Raw genomic sequence first — 16,140 nt, forward strand, 5'->3', positions numbered from 1 at the left:
AGTACTATCACTTAATTTTTTGCCAATCACTTGTACTTTGTGTCATTTTTTGACATATATAAATTTTTTCCTTTATTTTTCTCAATCTGACATAGTTGTCTTTTATATTATATTTTTGGCTCTTAAGTTTACCACCATAACATAAGTTTTTTCAATATGTGCCATTATGTTTAGTAGTTTTTGTCTTTTGTACGTCAACATATAAAATTGTAAGCATTTGTATGCTTACTTTATTAACAGCCGACCACTCATACTAGTACGAGCCGGCGTTCAAATGAATTGTTATTTTCATTCAAATAACATACAAGTATATGGTGGCGGATACTTTGCAAAGTACTATCACTTAATTTTTTGCCAATCACTTGTACTTTGTGTCATTTTTTGACATATATAAATTTTTTCCTTCATTTTTCTTAATCTGACATAGTTGTCTTTTATATTATATTTTTGGCTCTTAAGTTTACCACCATAACTTAAGTTTTTTCAATATGTGCCATTATGTTTAGTAGTTTTTGTCTTTTGTACGTTAACATATAAAAATGTAAGCATTTGTATGCTTACTTTATGAACAGCCGACAACTCATACTAGTACGAGCTGGCGTTCAAATGAATTGTTATTTTTATTCAAATAACATACAAGTATATGGCGGCGGATAGTTTGCAAAGTACTATCACTTAATTTTTTGCCAATCACTTGTACTTTGTGTCATTTTTTGACATATATAAATTTTTTCCTTTATTTTTCTTAATCTGACATAGTTGTCTTTTATATTATATTTTTGGCTCTTAAGTTTACCACCATAACTTAAGTTTTTTCAATATGTGCCATTATGTTTAGTAGTTTTTGTCTTTTGTACGTCAACATATAAAATTGTAAGCATTTGTATGCTTACTTTATGAACAGCCGACAACTCATACTAGTACGAGCCGGCGTTCAAATAAATTGTTATTTTCATTCAAATAACATACAAGTATATGGTGGCGGATACTTTGCAAAGTACTATCACTTAATTTTTTGCCAATCAGTTGTACTTTGTGTCATTTTTTGACAAATATAAATTTTTTCCTTTTTTTTTCTTAATCTGACATAGTTGTCTTTTATATTATATTTTTGGCTCTTAAGTTTACCACCATAACTTAAGTTTTTTCAATATGTGCCATTATGTTTAGTAGTTTTTGTCTTTTGTACGTTAACATATAAAATTGTAAGCATTGGTATGCGTACTTTATGAACAGCCGACAACTCATACTAGTACGAGCCGGCGTTAAAATGAATTGTTATTTTCATTCAAATAACATACAAGTATACGGCGGCGGATAGTTTGCAAAGTACTATCACTTAATTTCTTGCCAATCAGTTGTACTTTGTGTCATTTTTTGACATATCTAAATTTTTTCCTTTTTTTTTCTTAATCTGACATAGTTGTCTGTTATATTATATTTTTGGCTCTTAAGTTTACCACCATAACTTAAGTTTTTTCAATATCTGCCATTATGTTTAGTAGTTTTTGTCTTTTGTACGTTAACATATGAAAATGTAAGCATTTGTATGCTTACTTTATGAACAGCCGACAACTCATACTAGTACGAGCTGGCGTTCAAATGAATTGTTATTTTCATTCAAATAACATACAAGTATATGGCGGCGGATAGTTTGCAAAGTACTATCACTTAATTTTTTGCCAATCACTTGTACTTTGTGTCATTTTTTGACATATATAAATTTTTTCCTTTATTTTTCTTAATCTGACATTGTTGTCTTTTATATTATATTTTTGGCTCTTAAGTTTACCACCATAACTTAAGTTTTTTCAATATGTGCCATTATGTTTAGTAGTTTTTGTCTTTTGTACGTTAACATATAAAATTGTAAGCATTTGTATGCGTACTTTATGAACAGCCGACAACTCATACTAGTACGAGCCGGCGTTAAAATGAATTGTTATTTTCATTCAAATAACATACAAGTATATGGCGGCGGATAGTTTGCAAAGTACTATCACTTAATTTTTCGCCAATCAGTTGTACGTTGTGTCATTTTTTGACATCTATAAATTTTTTCCTTTTTTTTTCTTAATCTGACATAGTTGTCTTTTATATTATATTTTTGGCTCTTAAGTTTACCACCATAACTTAAGTTTTTTCAATATGTGCCATTATGTTTAGTAGTTTTTGTCTTTTGTACGTTAACATATAAAATTGTAAGCATTGGTATGCGTACTTTATGAACAGCCGACAACTCATACTAGTACGAGCCGGCGTTAAAATGAATTGTTATTTTCATTCAAATAACATACAAGTATACGGCGGCGGATAGTTTGCAAAGTACTATCACTTAATTTTTTGCCAATCAGTTGTACTTTGTGTCATTTTTTGACATATCTAAATTTTTTCCTTTTTTTTTCTTAATCTGACATAGTTGTCTTTTATATTATATTTTTGGCTCTTAAGTTTACCACCATAACTTAAGTTTTTTCAATATGTGCCATTATGTTTAGTAGTTTTTGTCTTTTGTACGTTAACATATAAAATTGTAAGCATTTGTAAGCGTACTATTTAAACAGCCGACTACTTATACTAGTACGAGCCGGCGTTAAAATGAATTGTTATTTTCATTCAAATAACATACAAGTATATGGCGGCGGATAGTTTGCAAAGTACTATCACTTAATTTTTCGCCAATCAGTTGTACGTTGTGTCATTTTTTGACATCTATAAATTTTTTCCTTTTTTTTTCTTAATCTGACATAGTTGTCTTTTATATTATATTTTTGGCTCTTAAGTTTACCACCATAACTTAAGTTTTTTCAATATGTGCCATTATGTTTAGTAGGTTTGTCTTTTGTACGTTAACATATAAAATTGTAAGCATTGGTATGCGTACTTTATGAACAGCCGACAACTCATACTAGTACGAGCCGGTGTTAAAATGAATTGATATTTTCATTCAAATAACAAACAAGTATACGGCGGCGGATAGTTTGCAAAGTACTATCACTTAATTTTTTGCCAATCAGTTGTACTTTGTGTCATTTTTTGACATCTATAAATTTTTTCCTTTTTTTTTCTTAATCTGACATAGTTGTCTTTTGTATTATATTTTTGGCCCTTAAGTTTACCACCATAACTTAAGTTCTTTCAATATGTGCCATTATGTTTAGTAGTTTTTGTCTTTTGTACGTTATTATATAAAATTGTAAGCATTTGTATGCGTACTTTATGAACAGCCGACAACTCATACTAGTACGAGCCGGCGTTAAAATGAATTGTTATTTTCATTCAAATAACATGCAAGTATATGGCGGCGGATAGTTTGCAAAGTACTATCACTTAATTTTTCGCCAATCAGTTGTACTTTGTGTCATTTTTTGACATCTATAAATTTTTTCCTTTTTTTTTCTTAATCTGACATAGTTGTCTTTTATATTATATTTTTGGCTCTTAAGTTTACCACCATAACTTAAGTTTTTTCAATATGTGCCATTATGTTTAGTAGTTTTTGTCTTTTGTACGTTAACATATAAAATTGTAAGCATTTGTATGCGTACTTTATGAACAGCCGACAACTCATACTAGTACGAGCCGGCGTTAAAATGAATTGTTATTTTCATTCAAATAACATACAAGTATATGGCGGCGGATAGTTTGCAAAGTACTATCACTTAATTTTTTGCCAATCAGTTGTACTTTGTGTCATTTTTTGACATATATAAATTTTTTCCTTTTTTTTCTTAATCTGACATAGTTGTCTTTTATATTATATTTTTGGCTCTTAAGTTTACCACCATAACTTAAGTTTTTTCAATATGTGCCATTATGTTTAGTAGTTTTTGTCTTTTGTACGTTAACATATAAAAATGTAAGCATTTGTATGCTTACTTTATGAACAGCCGACAACTCATACTAGTACGAGCTGGCGTTCAAATGAATTGTTATTTTCATTCAAATAACATACAAGTATATGGCGGCGGATAGTTTGCAAAGTACTATCACTTAATTTTTCGCCGATCAGTTGTACTTTGTGTCATTTTTTGACATCTATAAATTTTTTCCTTTTTTTTTCTTAATCTGACATAGTTGTCTTTTATATTATATTTTTGGCTCTTAAGTTCGCCACCATAACTTAAGTTTTTTCAATATGTGCCATTATGTTTAGTAGTTTTTGTCTTTTGTACGTTATTATATAAAATTGTAAGCATTTGTATGCGTACTTTATGAACAGCCGACAACTCATACTAGTACGAGCCGGCGTTAAAATGAATTGTTATTTTTAATCAAATAACATACAAGTATATGGCGGCGGATAGTTTGCAAAGTACTATCACTTAATTTTTCGCCAATCAGTTGTACTTTGTGTCATTTTTTGACATCTATAAATTTTTTCCTTTTTTTTTCTTAATCTGACATAGTTGTCTTTTATATTATATTTTTGGCTCTTAAGTTTACCACCATAACTTAAGTTTTTTCAATATGTGCCATTGTGTTTAGTAGTTTTTGTCTTTTGTACGTTAACATATAAAATTGTAAGCATTTGTATGCGTACTTTATGAACAGCCGACAACTCATACTAGTACGAGCCGGCGTTAAAATGAATTGTTATTTTCATTCAAATAACATACAAGTATATGGCGGCGGATAGTTTGCAAAGTACTATCACTTAATTTTTTGCCAATCAGTTGTACTTTGTGTCATTTTTTGACATATATAAATTTTTTCCTTTTTTTTCTTAATCTGACATAGTTGTCTTTTATATTATATTTTTGGCTCTTAAGTTTACCACCATAACTTAAGTTTTTTCAATATGTGCCATTATGTTTAGTAGTTTTTGTCTTTTGTACGTTAACATATAAAAATGTAAGCATTAGTATGCTTACTTTATGAACAGCCGACAACTCATACTAGTACGAGCTGGCGTTCAAATGAATTGTTATTTTCATTCAAATAACATACAAGTATATGGCGGCGGATAGTTTGCAAAGTACTATCACTTAATTTTTTGCCAATCACTTGTACTTTGTGTCATTTTTTGACATATATAAATTTTTTCCTTTATTTTTCTTAATCTGACATAGTTGTCTTTTATATTATATTTTTGGCTCTTAAGTTTACCACCATAACTTAAGTTTTTTCAATATGTGCCATTATGTTTAGTAGTTTTTGTCTTTTGTACGTCAACATATAAAATTGTAAGCATTTGTATGCGTACTTTATGAACAGCCGACAACTCATACTAGTACGAGCCGGCGTTCGAATGAATCGTTATTTTCATCCAAATAACATACAAGTATATGGTGGCGGATACTTTGCAAAGTACTATCACTTCATTTTTTGCCAATCAGTTGTACTTTGTGTCATTTTTTGACATATATAAATTTTTTCCTTTTTTTTTCTTGATCTGACATAGTTGTCTTTTATATTATATTTTTGGCTCTTAAGTTTACCACCATAACTTAAGTTTTTTCAATATGTGCCATTATGTTTAGTAGTTTTTGTCTTTTGTACGTTAACATATAAAATTGTAAGCATTTGTATGCGTACTTTATGAACAGCCGACAACTCATACTAGTACGAGCCGGCGTTAAAATGAATTGTTATTTCCATTCAAATAACATACAAGTATATGGCGGCGGATAATTTGCAAAGTACTATCACTTAATTTTTTGCCAATCAGTTGTACTTTGTGTCATTTTTTGACATATATAAATTTTTTCCTTTTTTTTTCTTAATCTGACATAGTTGTCTTTTATATTATATTTTTGGCTCTTAAGTTTACCACCATAACTTAAGTTTTTTCAATATGTGCCATTATGTTTAGTAGTTTTTGTCTTTTGTACGTTAACATATAAAATTGTAAGCATTTGTATGCTTACTTTATGAACAGCCGCCAACTCATACTAGGACGAGCCGGCGTGAAAATGAATCGTTATTTTCATTCAAATAACATACAAGTATATGGTGGCGGATACTTTGCAAAGTACTGCCACTTAATTTTTTGCCAATCAGTTGTACTTTGTGTCATTTTTTGACATATATAAATTTTTTCCTTTATTTTTCTTAATCTGACATAGTCGTCTTTTATATTATATTTTTGGCTCTTAAGTTTACCACCATAACTTAAGTTTTTTCAATATGTGCCATTATGTTTAGTAGTTTTTGTCTTTTGTACGTTAACATATAAAATTGTAAGCATTTGTATGCGTACTTTATGAACAGCCGCCAACTCATTCTAGTACGAGCCGGCGTTAAAATGAATTGTTATTTTCATTCAAATAACATACAAGTATATGGTGGCGGATACTTTGCAATGTACTATCACTTAATTTTTTGCCAATCAGTTGTACTTTGTGTCATTTTTTGACATATATAAATTTTTTCCTTTTTTTTCTTAATCTGACATAGTTGTCTTATATATTATATTTTTGGCTCTTAAGTTTACCACCATAACTTAAGTTTTTTCAATATGTGCCATTATGTTTAGTAGTTTTTGTCTTTTGTACGTTAACATATAAAATTGTAAGCATTTGTATGCGTACTTTATGAACAGCCGACAACTCATACTAGTACGAGCCGGCGTTAAAATGAATTGTTATTTTCATTCAAATAACATACAAGTATATGGCGGCGGATAGTTTGCAAAGTACTATCACTTAATTTTTTCCCAATCAGTTGTACTTTGTGTCATTTTTTGACATCTATAAATTTTTTCCTTTTTTTTTCTTAATCTGACATAGTTGTCTTTTATATTATATTTTTGGCTCTTAAGTTCACCACCATAACTTAAGTTTTTTTAATATGTGCCATTATGTTTAGTAGTTTTTGTCTTTTGTACGTTAACATATAAAATTGTAAGCATTGGTATGCGTACTTTATGAACAGCCGACAACTCATACTAGTACGAGCCGGCGTTAAAATGAATTGTTATTTTCATTCAAATAACATACAAGTATATGGCGGCGGATAGTTTGCAAAGTACTATCACTTAATTTTTCGCCAATCAGTTGTACTTTGTGTCATTTTTTGACATCTATAAATTTTTTCCTTTTTTTTTCTTAATCTGACATAGTTGTCTTTTATATTATATTTTTGGCTCTTAAGTTTACCACCAAAACTTAAGTTTTTTCAATATGTGCCATTACGTTTAGTAGTTTTTGTCTTTTGTACGTTAACATATAAAATTGTAAGCATTTGTATGCGTACTTTATGAACAGCCGACAACTCATACTAGTACGAGCCGGCGTTAAAATGAATTGTTATTTTCATTCAAATAACATACAAGTATATGGCGGCGGATAGTTTGCAAAGTACTATCACTTAATTTTTTGCCAATCACTTGTACTTTGTGTCATTTTTTGACATCTATAAATTTTTTTTTTTTTTTTTCTCAATCTGACATAGTTGTCTTTTATATTATATTTTTGGCTCTTAAGTATACCACCATAACTTAAATTCTTTCAATATGTGCCATTATGTTTAGTAGTTTTTGTCTTTTGTACGTTAACATATAAAATTGTAAGCATTTGTATGCGTACTTTATGAACAGCCGACAACTCATACTAGTACGAGCCGGCGTTAAAATGAATTGTTATTTTCATTCAAATAACATGCAAGTATATGGCGGCGGATAGTTTGCAAAGTACTATCACTTAATTTTTTGCCAATCAGTTGTACTTTGTTTCATTTTTTGACATCTATAAATTTTTTCTTTTTTTTTTCTTAATCTGACATAGTTGTCTTTTATATTATATTTTTGGCCCTTAAGTTTACCACCATAACTTAAGTTCTTTCAATATGTGCCATTATGTTTAGTAGTTTTTGTCTTTTGTACGTTAACATATAAAATTGTAAGCATTTGTATGCGTACTTTATGAACAGCCGACAACTCATACTAGTACGAGCCGGCGTTAAAATGAATTGTTATTTTCATTCAAATAACATGCAAGTATATGGCGGCGGATAGTTTGCAAAGTACTATCACTTAATTTTTTGCCAATCACTTGTACTTTGTGTCATTTTTTGACATATATAAATTTTTTCCTTTATTTTTCTTAATCTGACATAGTTGTCTTTTATATTATATTTTTGGCTCTTAAGTTTACCACCATAACTTAAGTTTTTTTAGAATGTGCCATTATGTTTAGTAGTTTTTGTCTTTTGTACGTTAACATATAAAATTGTAATCATTTGTATGCGTACTTTATGAACAGCCGACAACTTATACTAGTACGAGCCGGCGTTAAAATGAATTGTTATTTTCATTCAAATAACATGCAAGTATATGGCGGCGGATAGTCTGCAAAGTACTATCACTTAATTTTTTGCCAATCAGTTGTACTTTGTGTCATTTTTTGACATATATAAATTTTTTCCTTTATTTTTCTCAATCTGACATAGTTGTCTTTTATATTATATTTTTGGCTCTTAAGTTTACCACCATAACTTAAGTTTTTTCAATATGTGCCATTATGTTTAGTAGTTTTTGTCTTTTGTACGTTAACATATAAAATTGTAAGCATTTGTATGCGTACTTTATGAACAGCCGACAACTCATACTAGTACGAGCCGGCGTTAAAATGAATTGTTATTTTCATTTAAATAACATACAAGTATATGGCGGCGGATAGTTTGCAAAGTACTATCACTTAATTTTTTGCCAATCAGTTGTACTTTGTTTCATTTTTTGACATCTATAAATTTTTTCTTTTTTTTTTCTTAATCTGACATAGTTGTCTTTTATATTATATTTTTGGCCCTTAAGTTTACCACCATAACTTAAGTTCTTTCAATATGTGCCATTATGTTTAGTAGTTTTTGTCTTTTGTACGTTAACATATAAAATTGTAAGCATTTGTATGCGTACTTTATGAACAGCCGACAACTCATACTAGTACGAGCCGGCGTTAAAATGAATTGTTATTTTCATTCAAATAACATGCAAGTATATGGCGGCGGATAGTTTGCAAAGTACTATCACTTAATTTTTTGCCAATCACTTGTACTTTGTGTCATTTTTTGACATATATAAACTTTTTCCTTTATTTTTCTTAATCTGACATAGTTGTCTTTTATATTATATTTTTGGCTCTTAAGTTTACCACCATAACTTAAGTTTTTTCAATATGTGCCATTATGTTTAGTAGTTTTTGTCTTTTGTACGTTAACATATAAAATTGTAAGCATTTGTATGCTTACTTTATGAACAGCCGACAACTCATACCAGTACGAGCCAGCGTTCAAATGAATTGTTATTTTCATTCAAATAACATACAAGTATATGGTGGCGGATACTTTGCAAAGTACTATCACTTAATTTTTTGCCAATCAGTTGTACTTTGTGTCATTTTTTGACATATATAAATTTTTTTCTTTTTTTTTCTTAATCTGACATAGTTGTCTTTTATATTATATTTTTGGCTCTTAAGTTTACCACCATAACTTAAGTTTTTTCAATATGTGCCATTATGTTTAGTAGTTTTTGTCTTTTGTACGTTAACATATAAAATTGTAAGCATTTGTATGCGTACTTTATGAACAGCCGACAACTCATACTAGTACGAGCCGGCGTTAAAATGAATTGTTATTTTCATTCAAATAACATACAAGTATATGGCGGCGGATAGTTTGCAAAGTACTATCACTTAATTTTTTGCCAATCACTTGTACTTGGTGTCATTTTTTGACATCTATAAATTTTTTCTTTTTTTTTTTCTTAATCTGACATAGTTGTCTTTTATATTATATTTTTGGCTCTTAAGTTTACCACCATAACTTAAGTTCTTTCAATATGTGCCATTATGTTTAGTAGTTTTTGTCTTTTGTACGTTAACATATAAAATTGTAAGCATTTGTATGCGTACTTTATGAACAGCCGACAACTCATACTAGTACGAGCCGGCGTTAAAATGAATTGTTATTTTCATTCAAATAACATGCAAGTATATGGCGGCGGATAGTTTGCAAAGTACTATCACTTAATTTTTTGCCAATCAGTTGTACTTTGTGTCATTTTTTGACATCTATAAATTTTTTCCTTTTTTTTTCTTAATCTGACATAGTTGTCTTTTATATTATATTTTTGGCTCTTATGTTTACCACCATAACTTAAGTTTTTTCAATATGTGCCATTATGTTTAGTAGTTTTTGTCTTTTGTACGTTAACATATAAAAATGTAAGCATTTGTATGCTTACTTTATGAACAGCCGACAACTCATACTAGTACGAGCTGGCGTTCAAATGAATTGTTATTTTTATTCAAATAACATACAAGTATATGGCGGCGGATAGTTTGCAAAGTACTATCGCTTAATTTTTTGCCAATCACTTGTACTTTGTGTCATTTTTTGACATATATAAATTTTTTCCTTTATTTTTCTTAATCTGACATAGTTGTCTTTTATATTATATTTTTGGCTCTTAAGTTTACCACCATAACTTAAGTTTTTTCAATATGTGCCATTATGTTTAGTAGTTTTTGTCTTTTGTACGTTAACATATAAAAATGTAAGCATTTGTATGCTTACTTTATGAACAGCCGACAACTCATACTAGTACGAGCTGGCGTTCAAATGAATTGTTATTTTCATTCAAATAACATACAAGTATATGGCGGCGGATAGTTTGCAAAGTACTATCACTTAATTTTTTGCCAATCACTTGTACTTTGTGTCATTTTTTGACATATATAAATTTTTTCCTTTATTTTTCTTAATCTGACATAGTTGTCTTTTATATTATATTTTTGGCTCTTAAGTTTACCAACATAACTCAAGTTTTTTCAATATGTGCCATTATGTTTAGTAGTTTTTGTCTTTTGTACGTCAACATATAAAATTGTAAGCATTTGTATGCTTACTTTATGAACAGCCGACAACTCATACTAGTACGAGCCGGCGTTCAAATGAATTGTTATTTTCATTCAAATAACATACAAGTATATGGTGGCGGATACTTTGCAAAGTACTATCACTTAATTTTTTGCCAATCAGTTGTACTTTGTGTCATTTTTTGACATATATAAATTTTTTCCTTTTTTTTTCTTAATCTAACATAGTTGTCTTTTATATTATATTTTTGGCTCTTAAGTTTACCACCATAACTTAAGTTTTTTCAATATGTGCCATTATGTTTAGTAGTTTTTGTCTTTTGTACGTTAACATATAAAATTGTAAGCATTTGTATGCGTACTTTATGAACAGCCGACAACTCATACTAGTACGAGCCGGCGTTAAAATGAATTGTTATTTTCATTCAAATAACATACAAGTATATGGCGGCGGATAGTTTGCAAAGTACTATCACTTAATTTTTTGCCAATCAGTTGTACTTTGTGTCATTTTTTGACATATATAAATTTTTTCCTTTTTTTTTCTCAATCTGACATAGTTGTCTTTTATATTATATTTTTGGCTCTTAAGTTTGCCACCATAACTTAAGTTTTTTCAATATATGCCATTATGTTTAGTAGTTTTTGTCTTTTGTACGTTAACATATAAAATTGTAAGCATTTCTATGCGTACTTTATGAACAGCCGACAACTTATACTAGTACGAGCCGGCGTTAAAATGAATTGTTATTTTCAATCAAATAACATACAAGTATATGGCGGCGGATAGTTTGCAAAGTACTATCACTTAATTTTTCGCCAATCAGTTGTACTTTGTGTCATTTTTTGACATATCTAAACTTTTTCCTTTATTTTTCTTAATCTGACATAGTTGTCTTTTATATTATATTTTTGGCTCTTAAGTTTACCACCATAACTTAAGTTCTTTCAATATGTGCCATTATGTTTAGTAGTTTTTGTCTTTTGTACGTTAACATATAAAATTGTAAGCATTTGTATGCGTACTTTATGAACAGCCGACAACTCATACTAGTACGAGCCGGCGTTAAAATGAATTGTTATTTTCATTCAAATAACATGCAAGTATATGGCGGCGGATAGTCTGCAAAGTACTATCACTTAATTTTTTGCCAATCAGTTGTACTTTGTGTCATTTTTTGACATATATAAATTTTTTCCTTTATTTTTCTCAATCTGACATAGTTGTCTTTTATATTATATTTTTGGCTCTTAAGTTTACCACCATAACTTAAGTTTTTTCAATATGTGCCATTATGTTTAGTAGTTTTTGTCTTTTGTACGTTAACATATAAAATTGTAAGCATTTGTATGCGTACTTTATGAACAGCCGACAACTCATACTAGTACGAGCCGGCGTTAAAATGAATTGTTATTTTCATTTAAATAACATACAAGTATATGGCGGCGGATAGTTTGCAAAGTACTATCACTTAATTTTTTGCCAATCAGTTGTACTTTGTTTCATTTTTTGACATCTATAAATTTTTTCTTTTTTTTTTCTTAATCTGACATAGTTGTCTTTTATATTATATTTTTGGCCCTTAAGTTTACCACCATAACTTAAGTTCTTTCAATATGTGCCATTATGTTTAGTAGTTTTTGTCTTTTGTACGTTAACATATAAAATTGTAAGCATTTGTATGCGTACTTTATGAACAGCCGACAACTCATACTAGTACGAGCCGGCGTTAAAATGAATTGTTATTTTCATTCAAATAACATGCAAGTATATGGCGGCGGATAGTTTGCAAAGTACTATCACTTAATTTTTTGCCAATCACTTGTACTTTGTGTCATTTTTTGACATATATAAACTTTTTCCTTTATTTTTCTTAATCTGACATAGTTGTCTTTTATATTATATTTTTGGCTCTTAAGTTTACCACCATAACTTAAGTTTTTTCAATATGTGCCATTATGTTTAGTAGTTTTTGTCTTTTGTACGTTAACATATAAAATTGTAAGCATTTGTATGCTTACTTTATGAACAGCCGACAACTCATACCAGTACGAGCCAGCGTTCAAATGAATTGTTATTTTCATTCAAATAACATACAAGTATATGGTGGCGGATACTTTGCAAAGTACTATCACTTAATTTTTTGCCAATCAGTTGTACTTTGTGTCATTTTTTGACATATATAAATTTTTTTCTTTTTTTTTCTTAATCTGACATAGTTGTCTTTTATATTATATTTTTGGCTCTTAAGTTTACCACCATAACTTAAGTTTTTTCAATATGTGCCATTATGTTTAGTAGTTTTTGTCTTTTGTACGTTAACATATAAAATTGTAAGCATTTGTATGCGTACTTTATGAACAGCCGACAACTCATACTAGTACGAGCCGGCGTTAAAATGAATTGTTATTTTCATTCAAATAACATACAAGTATATGGCGGCGGATAGTTTGCAAAGTACTATCACTTAATTTTTTGCCAATCACTTGTACTTGGTGTCATTTTTTGACATCTATAAATTTTTTCTTTTTTTTTTTCTTAATCTGACATAGTTGTCTTTTATATTATATTTTTGGCTCTTAAGTTTACCACCATAACTTAAGTTCTTTCAATATGTGCCATTATGTTTAGTAGTTTTTGTCTTTTGTACGTTAACATATAAAATTGTAAGCATTTGTATGCGTACTTTATGAACAGCCGACAACTCATACTAGTACGAGCCGGCGTTAAAATGAATTGTTATTTTCATTCAAATAACATGCAAGTATATGGCGGCGGATAGTTTGCAAAGTACTATCACTTAATTTTTTGCCAATCAGTTGTACTTTGTGTCATTTTTTGACATCTATAAATTTTTTCCTTTTTTTTTCTTAATCTGACATAGTTGTCTTTTATATTATATTTTTGGCTCTTATGTTTACCACCATAACTTAAGTTTTTTCAATATGTGCCATTATGTTTAGTAGTTTTTGTCTTTTGTACGTTAACATATAAAAATGTAAGCATTTGTATGCTTACTTTATGAACAGCCGACAACTCATACTAGTACGAGCTGGCGTTCAAATGAATTGTTATTTTTATTCAAATAACATACAAGTATATGGCGGCGGATAGTTTGCAAAGTACTATCGCTTAATTTTTTGCCAATCACTTGTACTTTGTGTCATTTTTTGACATATATAAATTTTTTCCTTTATTTTTCTTAATCTGACATAGTTGTCTTTTATATTATATTTTTGGCTCTTAAGTTTACCACCATAACTTAAGTTTTTTCAATATGTGCCATTATGTTTAGTAGTTTTTGTCTTTTGTACGTTAACATATAAAAATGTAAGCATTTGTATGCTTACTTTATGAACAGCCGACAACTCATACTAGTACGAGCTGGCGTTCAAATGAATTGTTATTTTCATTCAAATAACATACAAGTATATGGCGGCGGATAGTTTGCAAAGTACTATCACTTAATTTTTTGCCAATCACTTGTACTTTGTGTCATTTTTTGACATATATAAATTTTTTCCTTTATTTTTCTTAATCTGACATAGTTGTCTTTTATATTATATTTTTGGCTCTTAAGTTTACCAACATAACTCAAGTTTTTTCAATATGTGCCATTATGTTTAGTAGTTTTTGTCTTTTGTACGTCAACATATAAAATTGTAAGCATTTGTATGCTTACTTTATGAACAGCCGACAACTCATACTAGTACGAGCCGGCGTTCAAATGAATTGTTATTTTCATTCAAATAACATACAAGTATATGGTGGCGGATACTTTGCAAAGTACTATCACTTAATTTTTTGCCAATCAGTTGTACTTTGTGTCATTTTTTGACATATATAAATTTTTTCCTTTTTTTTTCTTAATCTAACATAGTTGTCTTTTATATTATATTTTTGGCTCTTAAGTTTACCACCATAACTTAAGTTTTTTCAATATGTGCCATTATGTTTAGTAGTTTTTGTCTTTTGTACGTTAACATATAAAATTGTAAGCATTTGTATGCGTACTTTATGAACAGCCGACAACTCATACTAGTACGAGCCGGCGTTAAAATGAATTGTTATTTTCATTCAAATAACATACAAGTATATGGCGGCGGATAGTTTGCAAAGTACTATCACTTAATTTTTTGCCAATCAGTTGTACTTTGTGTCATTTTTTGACATATATAAATTTTTTCCTTTTTTTTTCTCAATCTGACATAGTTGTCTTTTATATTATATTTTTGGCTCTTAAGTTTGCCACCATAACTTAAGTTTTTTCAATATATGCCATTATGTTTAGTAGTTTTTGTCTTTTGTACGTTAACATATAAAATTGTAAGCATTTCTATGCGTACTTTATGAACAGCCGACAACTTATACTAGTACGAGCCGGCGTTAAAATGAATTGTTATTTTCAATCAAATAACATACAAGTATATGGCGGCGGATAGTTTGCAAAGTACTATCACTTAATTTTTCGCCAATCAGTTGTACTTTGTGTCATTTTTTGACATATCTAAACTTTTTCCTTTATTTTTCTTAATCTGACATAGTTGTCTTTTATATTATATTTTTGGCTCTTAAGTTTACCACCATAACTTAAGTTTTTTCAATATGTGCCATTATGTTTAGTAGTTTTTGTCTTTTGTACGTTAACATATAAAATTGTAAGCATTTGTATGCGTACTTTATGAACAGCCGACAACTCATACTAGTACGAGCCGGCGTTAAAATGAATTGTTATTTTCATTCAAATAACATACAAGTATATGGCGGCGGATAGTTTGCAAAGTACTATCACTTAATTTTTCGCCAATCAGTTGTACTTTGTGTCATTTTTTGACATATCTAAACTTTTTCCTTTATTTTTCTTAATCTGACATAGTTGTCTTTTATATTATATTTTTGGCTCTTAAGTTTACCACCATAACTTAAGTTTTTTCAATATGTGCCATTATGTTTAGTAGTTTTTGTCTTTTGTACGTTAACATATAAAATTGTAAGCATTTGTATGCGTACTTTATGAACAGCCGACAACTCATACTAGTACGAGCCGGCGTTAAAATGAATTGTTATTTTCATTCAAATAACATACAAGTATATGGCGGCGGATAGTTTGCAAAGTACTATCACTTAATTTTTCGCCAATCAGTTGTACGTTGTGTCGTATTTTGACATCTATAAATTTTTTCCTTTTTTTTTCTTAATCTGACATAGTTGTCTTTTATATTATATTTTTGGCTCTTAAGTTTACCACCATAACTTAAGTTTTTTCAATATGTGCCATTATGTTTAGTAGTTTTTGTCTTTTGTACGTTAACATATAAA

Source organism: Microplitis mediator, chromosome 8, assembly GCF_029852145.1.
Source record: "Microplitis mediator isolate UGA2020A chromosome 8, iyMicMedi2.1, whole genome shotgun sequence".
NCBI lineage: Eukaryota > Metazoa > Arthropoda > Insecta > Hymenoptera > Braconidae > Microplitis > Microplitis mediator.